Source organism: Mandrillus leucophaeus, unplaced genomic scaffold (genome assembly GCF_000951045.1).
Source record: "Mandrillus leucophaeus isolate KB7577 unplaced genomic scaffold, Mleu.le_1.0 Scaffold616, whole genome shotgun sequence".
In the NCBI taxonomy this organism is placed as follows: Eukaryota; Metazoa; Chordata; class Mammalia; order Primates; family Cercopithecidae; genus Mandrillus; species Mandrillus leucophaeus.
This window is the reverse complement of record NW_012106653.1, coordinates 1,438,685-1,447,724: the sequence shown is the minus strand read 5'-3', so window position 1 is coordinate 1,447,724 and position 9,040 is coordinate 1,438,685.

The window sequence follows — 9,040 nt, the reverse complement described above, 5'->3', positions numbered from 1 at the left end:
CGCCCCTCTGCTCTGCAGCCGGAGCCTGGGCCTGCCGCCCACTGCCCCACGGGGTGTCTCGGACGCCTGGTCCCTGCAGCGTATTCTACGGGAGAGGCCTCAGAAACAGAAGGAGGGGATGGTGGGTTAGCTCTGTCGCCGCGAGGGTGCTAGGTGTGCATGGGGAGGTTCTGAAGAGGGGGATGGTGTGGAGTGATTTGGTGATTTGGGGCGAAGGGCTCTAGGTTGGATGTAAAGGAATATTCAGTCAGCCTGAAACTTATGAAAACATCTGGGATTCAAATAACTTTAGAAGTGATCTTAAAGGTATGTATTCTAACTTCTTACAGATAGCGTAACTGAGGCCAAGAATGATGAATGGATTACCCCAAAGTCGGGCAGGGGAGCCTTGACTAAATGCCCAGGCCTAACCCATTATCCTTTCTTCTAAAGTTTTTGCCTTTCTTTGCATCAAGGGACGCTTTGGGATGGTAGGGGGAAGTTTCTGTAACCCCAAAATTCCCTTGTCTCTGTAACCTAAGGGGAGCTAGAGAACCTTGATTCAACCTGCAAAGTATTTCAGCATTGGATGAAGCATCCATTACAAGCCAGTAATCTGAGATGTTCCTTCTCCAGGAACTTCCTCTTACTTGATTGGGGAATCCAATCAGGAGCAGTGAAAGATATGCAGATACCTTGATGATTTGCTCTTATAAGGACTCATCACTTCTCAGTGAGCATCTGAATGTTGGCTCTTCTCTCCCTCAGATGAAATCCCTTCCCCATCCCCCACTCAATTGTTCACATCCAATGAGATCATGTAAGCAAAAGAGCCTTAGAAAGTAGAACTCATAGCATGAATGCAGGTATTATTGTACATACTCTTTCAAAATTGTCTAGATTCACTCACTTTACCATTGTTTCTGTCAGTCATTGAGTATCTGTTGACTTGTCCTAGCTGCCATGAAGAGTCAGAACAATGAGATCTAATCCTTCACCTTCAAAGGCCACAGATTATAGATTCTGAGATAAGAACAACACACAGGAAATAATCAGATATCTACACAAAGATTGATTTTTTTTGGTCCTTAACTGTTGGATACTTTTATGTTTTTAGACCCAGAAACTTTCCAAAATAGACCATGTATATTGGGTGAGGGAGACTTCATGTAGAAATCAATGCATCAATAAACTGTTAACCCAATAAGACTCTAATACTTGCCCAAACAGAAATGTTAACCAAATTACGCAGGTGATGAGGATGGCTTTTCCTTTTTGAAGAGGAAACTACTACCTATGCTTTCTACGTATTCATAAAGAATTACTATAACATAAAAAAGCAAATCCAGAGACTCTTAAAGATTAGGTGATCAAAAATTTTATTTAGGGGGGGAGAAAAAATAACCCAAAGCTACCAGATATAAGTGTTTGCTAAGAACTTATCAAAGGCAATGAAAGTTTCTCATGTCAAAGATTGCAAGCATACTATCTATTTGAAAATCATATTTTAAGAGTCAATTTATATAATTCAGAAGTAACATATCACCTAAAATTTTTATGTATTAAATAGAAGAATTAGTTTGATACTTTATCCTAGTATTCTTAAAGTTTGAGAGAACAGTTCTCAACCCAAATATCTGACCATTTTATTTTTTTAGGGACACTCACTTTCACATGGCCTTGGATAAAAAACCGATCTAAATGTTGAACCAGTTTCTGAATTTGAAGGTGTGGAGAATTATTTCATCATTACTCTTTCAGAAAGGCTGTATGTTTAAAATATTGGCAGTAGTGGATTCAGCAGATAGAGTCATATTCAGAATTTTTTATTTAGGAAAATTATTTGCACAAAGTACATTTATTTTAGCACAGTATAAAATTCTTCATATTCTCCAAAACAGGAGTAGCAGGAGCCAACTCATCCAGTATAATGTATTCCAGACACTTGCTGGAATAAACAATGCTCTTGAGCCCCTTAGATGCATAGCCAATAGGGAGCTGTTGACTACTTGAGGTTTTTACACATCACTCAGCCAGATCAGAAATCCAAATCCCAAATCAGTCACAGGCACACAGTGTGGATTTACAGTCCTGCCTGGGTATAGGGTCACCACCTGCAAATACCACCAAAGATGGGTTTATTTTTGATTAAAGTATACTTAATTTTTAAATTTTAGATGAATACAAGTATGAATAAAATTTTCAATACAAATTTAAATGTCCTTTGCAACACCAAGCCAAAACAGGCTAGAACATATATTCATAATTATCCATCTGAGGTTATATTCGAGTTTACATACATATCTTGATACAGACGTAGATATAGACATATTTATCTGTAGAATTTCCATGAATAACTAGAATATGCCATAAGGACTCAATTATGTATCTGTTAGTTTATATTGGACTTAGAACATTCAGCTGTTTACATATTGTAACACGTTAATCCTAACTGCTATCCTAACCTAAATTATGTACCATAAAGACATGACAATGTTTTTTTTTTCATATGAAGGCACAAAAATTGCTGAAGTGTAGTGTTATACTCTGGCTTATGGCATAAATACAGAACACATGTGATAGAAACGTGCATTTAAACTCAGGTTCTATTCATATTCTCAAATACAGATCTACGAAAGGCAAAGGGCAAAAATTAACAAGAGTTTCTAGTTCTTTGAGCGTTTATATTCTGTCTACACTGACAGGTTAGGTATGTTGTGACCAGTCCTGATTCAAAAGAAATTCTCTCTTTCACTCTCTGTCTCTCTCTTTGTCTCACACACACGCACACGCTTTGAAAATTCCTTCATTATTTAGTTTGGCAATATATTTTCCTATAGAAACACTTGCCAAATGCATCTAAAAGCAGTTATTCTTAAGAAGGAGAATGAAGATCCAACCCTTTAACTGAGATCAAGATTTATTCCTGAGCACCAGTGGGAGAAGACTGGACCATGTGGGAACAGCTTAGAGTGAAGCCAACTCCCCAGGTGTGGAATTTTCTTATATACAGAAACAATTTAAAGAAACTTTGAATGGATGAATCATTTGTTTCCAATACTGGGCTTTTTACTTTCACTTAGCTAAGTCACTTATTATGGTGAGGAATTATGTTAACTCTTTCAGTATAAAGTGCATCTCTTCAGTCTAGAGAGCATTAGTAGAAGGCACTAGAATAATAATACCAACAAAAGTTATGCTAAGACTAAAGATACAGTCTCTAAGCTCTAGGACCTTTATATAAGTACATGCACTCTTTAATCTGCTGGAATATCCTGTAATCTGAAAATTATTTATCCCCTAAAACATGCGTGAACTAAACTAGGGAGAAGTTTACTCACTAAATAGGAACTTATTACATGAGCCATAAATTGTGACTTTTCCAGTCAATTTCTTATTACATTAGGACTGGTTTTCTAAACCAGCTATTGTTGGCTAACATTAGGAAGTAAATTTCCCCATCAAGACTTCTAAAGGACATCACCAGATTCTTTAATTATACCAGGGATTTGGGAGGTATGCAGTGAAGGGATCTGAGGTGAAGGGAACAAGCTTACTTTTATCTTTATTCACTCTCAGGTTAGGAGACCAAGTGAGGAATGCAACACGAGGATTCTTGACCAGATTTCTACTAAAGTAAAGACTTAAGGTTAATTTTCAAGTAATGTTTTACCTATGTCTCATAAATAATTACTATGCTAAACTTTACTGTATGTTTAATTAACTAAAAAGGAAAACCTGTCCTGTTGAATGTTTCCTTTTAGTGAATCAAAGTTATTTAGATAAAATGTTTCTGCATGTTTAACTTAATTTATCTAATTTTTATTTTATCACTTTTTTCTCTTGGCATAAATATGTATACATATATGTCTATATGTTTTTGTTATCATACATATGTATGTCTGTATATATGCTTTTTGTTGTCAACTGTTATAGGTGGAGCTTTCCTGAACTTTCAATTTACTTTTATCCAGATTATTCTACTTACTGCCATATCCATTTGTGAGCTGACATTTACAAAGAGATGATATTTAACGAGTGCTTTTGGGGAATATGATTAGTCAGTGTGTCAGTCATATGTTCTCCCCCTCCCCCTGGAAAAGGCAATGGCTGATTGTTCTTTTAAACTGTCTGTATCATATGACAAATATCAGATTTATTATTTTTTCTCACAACTAGGGAAGTTTTAAAATAGCACCTTTTTCTTCAAGAGTAAAATTGCAGGTGAATTTTAAAAATAATATTCATCATTTTGCTCTTCCAGTATGGTTTAGAACAGAACTGCATGCTCCACAAGTAAACCCCAATGGCCAGGAGAATGGAAATGCTTGGAAGTTTGACTCATGAATAGTGGACCTCAAGTTTATGACTTTTAGATTATATTTCCCTAGACATACTACTTGCACTTATCTAGGTTAAATCTTATTTGCTGTTTCCTGACCATGCTTTTGGCAGATAGCTGATAGTACTTTTGTTGACTTTGGTTTACAGTTGTAAATTACAGTTAAACTCTTTAAAAAGAAAAATCTATTTCATTCTGTGACTTCTATCATCATGCAAAAACAAAACTAAACAGGTATACCCTTATTTCACAAAGGCCAGGATATGAAAGCTTGGATTCATCAAAAAGATGTAACATTAAAGGTTTTGTTCTATAAAAACATAGACTGGATGGAGGCCCATTGAGACGAAACAAGCAGCTCTCCTTTAGCCAACAATAAGCCTGAAGAATAGTCCTAGAGGTAGCAGTAAAAATAATGTTCAGACTTTCTTGCCTTGTATGCCAAACCAAGCACCACCAATGTGCCAAAATTAGTGCCAAAGGAGTAGTGGAAAGAGGAAAGCAAACAATACATTGTTTGTTTGATAGGTATAAAATATTTAGAGTGAGGAAAATTAAGTCTCCAACATGGTAATTGTCTTTACTTCTTAACATATAACAAGAGGCACTGAAAAGCTATTTTGGGTAATGAAAATCTAAGTGTCCTTGAATATTTGTCAGATGGAGGGCTGAATTGCTGATTGGGGTTGACTTGTTTTGTTTTGTTGTCTGTTTTGTTTGTTTGTTTTGTTTTAATTCCTTGCCTCCATGTGGTTTCTCTCCTAACAGAGATATTTTGTTTGTGTGTATTGTTTGGCTACGATATTCTATTTTATCAAATAAATGTATTATTTTTAACCTATCCGTTAAGGAACAAAACCGAAAATTGCTTTATCGCCATCACTTAAAACCAGTGCTCCCACATGATATTAAATATATGTATAAACTGAATCATAACTCAAAACCATATGTTTATGGTGAGTTTGAAAGGAGGGACTCCAAAGGATAAATTTTATCATTTATTTTTCAGAATGTACAATATACTAACAACTATTGGCCATTTTATTCTGAAATATTTGTCCCAGGATTTCACTTAATTTGTTGAAGATAATGAGGTAAATGGCTAGCCCAAATATTGCCTAAATCTAACATACTGTAGGTACTTCCCTTAAAATCATAGAATATATATGCAAAAGGAAAACTCAAATAACAACAGCTAAGGAAAACTACTGATCAACTGGGACAAAATGTTAGTTGGAGTAAAAACCAGTTACTCATACACACACATATGTAAACAAGAAAACATATGAACCCTGTAGTCATTGCAGTGTGATCCCTTATAACAATTTTTAATCTTTAAGTTATGTATAATTTCTTAGCAGTCTCAAGTCACTAATTTAATAGGTCTGGGTCGGGTCCCAGCAACTCGGGTAATTCTTACATGCAAGCAGATGCAATGACATCCACGGAGGCAAAACGTGGCGTGCGTTTGTTTACCTGTATTCTGTGCTGTTGGAAGTGGATTGCCAGTGAGGCCAGACACAAGGGGATATAAACTCATGTAGAAAATTAATTGTGAGCTAGAAATGCTGATCAAATCGTTTGCATCACAAAGCAGTGTTTACTGTTAAGAAATACTGCAAATGTAGTTGCAAGGATCAAAAGTGGGTGGCTCATTTGATATGAAAATTGAGCTGGGGGGAGCGAAAGAGAGAGAGAGAGAGAGAAAGAGACAGAGAGAGAGAGAGAGAGAGAGAGAGAGAGACTGGGGTCGCCCGCAGGTCTGTGGCGACTTGGGAGGAATCATATGACCAAAGACCAAGAAACGACTTGAGCCCAGTTCATATAGTTAAGCGAAATTCACCTCAGGTAGAAGGGTTTTCTTTCGTCGATTTCACCTTCACTCTACGGAAATCTAGCTTCTTAGGCAAGGTTTATCTCGTTTCTCAAGCCTAGGACGCTGGTGTATTTTGAGGTAGTCTCCTAGAAGTCTTGGGAGACTCTGGGAGTTGGTCCAGTGTGCAGGCGCGACCTATAGCTCTGCCTGGTGGATCTGCAATTCGATTTCAGGCCTTTTTCCCCCTCGGCATTTTTTTTTCCCTGACTACTTGAGAGGAAAAAAACAAAAACTGTATAAGAAACTCGAGAAGAGACTGTGGGATGCAGAACCGCACACGTGGTCCTGCAAATTGGATAGGAGACTGGGGGAGGCGGGGAAGAGAGAAGTGAAACTGGAAATTATGGTACAGCTTTAGAATCCGAGAATCTCCATTGTTCTTTCCCAGTCTGTATTGTTTTTGGTTCTTCACAGCTGCACTTATCCAATAAAAGTGGAAGAGCGAAGGTGATGGTCTGAACAGGGACGTGTCTATGGACAGAAATGTACAAGCAGCATGTCGTGGGGATTTTTGCTGGGAAGCCTCAAAAGAGAGATGCAGTTCCTGAGGCTGTTTCTAAGTAGTTGTAGATTATTTTACCAAAGATTATGAACAGCTTCTTTGTCCAAATCTACGACACAGAAATGTGTCACCTCCTTCAAACAGGACAATCGAATTTCATTCCTTTAGAGAGCAGTCAAGCCCTCAGGAATTAGAGAAGATGAAAGAACATCCTTTTATGATATGTTTTGGGCAGCTAAACAGGTAGGCAGATAAATAAAAGAAAGTGGATTGCTTCTGGAAGCTGTTTTGCTTCAGAATGTGCCTTTTGGCTAAAAATAATTTATTGTAAATAAAAGGAAAAGACAAACTTCTGTCAATGTAGATGCATCATTTGATAAATAAAATCGAAAACGAATTTTCTTTGGAAAGGAGAAGATAAAGTGCTACTTCTGATACCTCAATCAAGTCAAGATTTAAGAAAAATTATTCACCAATAAGAATGTTGAATTTTGTTTTTCTTTTCTAACATGTCTTGAATTAAATAAAACCTGTTAAAAAGATTGTAATGAAAACTTTGCATGATCTAAACATCCAAAGAGAGAAATTCTAGATTGATTGTATTTGGGGACCGCAAAGATTTTATTGCTAGATATCAGCGAGGTAGTGGAACCAGAGGCTGAGAAAGCAGTGGGACTCTGCCTGGGGCCGGGGGCCGGGGGCCGGGGGAGACTTTAGAAAACGTTCCCCCAATTCCAAAAAAAGAAAAAAGAAAAAAAAAACTGCATAAAAGGTTGAGCTAAGCTTTATTTTTTCAGGATATATTTTCGAATGTATAGATTTTGAAGGCCAATTACCAATTCACGAATGTATGGAAATAAAACACAAGAGCAAATGCCTGTGGTTTACGTATGCTTCGTAAAATCACGGGGTTTTTATATTCATGTGGATAATGGAGAGCGATAAAATGATAGATAAAAGCCCGTTTGGGTTTGTCGTGGATTTCCATACACGACAGATATTTTCTTAAGTTTCCAAATTCTTCATTTAAAAACACTTGTCTAATATTTTAAGCTTCCGACACGGCAGTAGACATGTCCTTATTTTGCTTCTCGGAAGTACTTGGGAAAAGATAACCCAAGAGATACTTCTAAGTGAAGCCCGTCCTTGCTGGTTGACCTCAGGAAACCATGGGAGGTGTGTGGTCATCTCTGCAAGGATGCTGGGTGTGAAAAGGTGAGGGAACTTCAACTGACATCCACCGTCCCATGTCCTTGTGGAGCTTTGAATAACGCTTATTTAGCACCAGTCTTCGGATGCAAGGAAGGAGAAGGAGAGAGCTCCTTCCAGTGGGAGAAGTGGATGTAAGGGGCATTTTATGACGCCTTGGTGAGGAGAGCAGATCAGGAAAGCCCCCTGGGGCTGCTGAGTTCCTTCAAGATTGGGTAAGTCTGCAGATGAGGCCTGCGGGTGGAGCCGGCGCCTAAGCTGCGGATCAGTTCTGCGGGCGCTCGCTCTCTCCACGCCACCGCCCGTGCGCCTGCGGCAGCCACGAGCGTCCCGGGCGGGGAAACCAGTTGCCTCCCGGCGGTGCCTATTACTAGCAGCTGCTTCTGCTTAGCCCTGCGAGGATCGGTTTGCCCCAACCCACGGCCTCTCCCAGGGTTCGGTCTTCTCCCGCCCCTCCCTCCCTTCCCCGCCTCTCCCCCCAGCTCCACAGAGGCCGCGGTCGGTCAACGCTGTCGCGCAGTCACTGGCGCAGGTTCCCAGCTCTCAGTTGGGGGTTCGAGGGGAGGGAGCAGGAGGAATGAGCCAGAAAGAACGGGAGGCTTTAAGCCCACCGAGGGAGGTTAGAGGAAGGCGCTGTGGCTGCGGGATTAGGAGGCCACAGACGGGAACGGCGCCGAGCTAGACTAGCTGTAGAAGGCTGTCTCTCCACCCCGCCAGAGCGCGCCGAGAAGGAGTGGGAGGCCTGGGCAGGAAAGAGGTGCTCCTGCGCCCACCCGAGCCCTGCTGGCCACCTGTGGCGTCGGGGAGACCACCTGTGGAGAGGGTGCAGGGATGCTGCTGCCCTGAAGCGGGACCCCCAGGAACTAGCGAAACGTGCCGGCGAAGAGCGCATGGTGACCCCAGGGGCAGAGTAACCGTGGCGGTCCTCTCCCTCTTTCTGGCACTCCACTGTCAGCATCTGCTAGAGGCAAACGCCCAGGAAGCGCTGCGGATGCACGCAAGGTTTCGATGGACTGGGACAGGAAAATCGCTTCTGCAGCGCGGGGCAGCGCAAACTGGGGGCCGGGTCACTGAGGTGGCCCCGGCTGCAGCGACTGGCGTCGGTTTCTCCTCCCAGCGCTAGGCGGGAGTG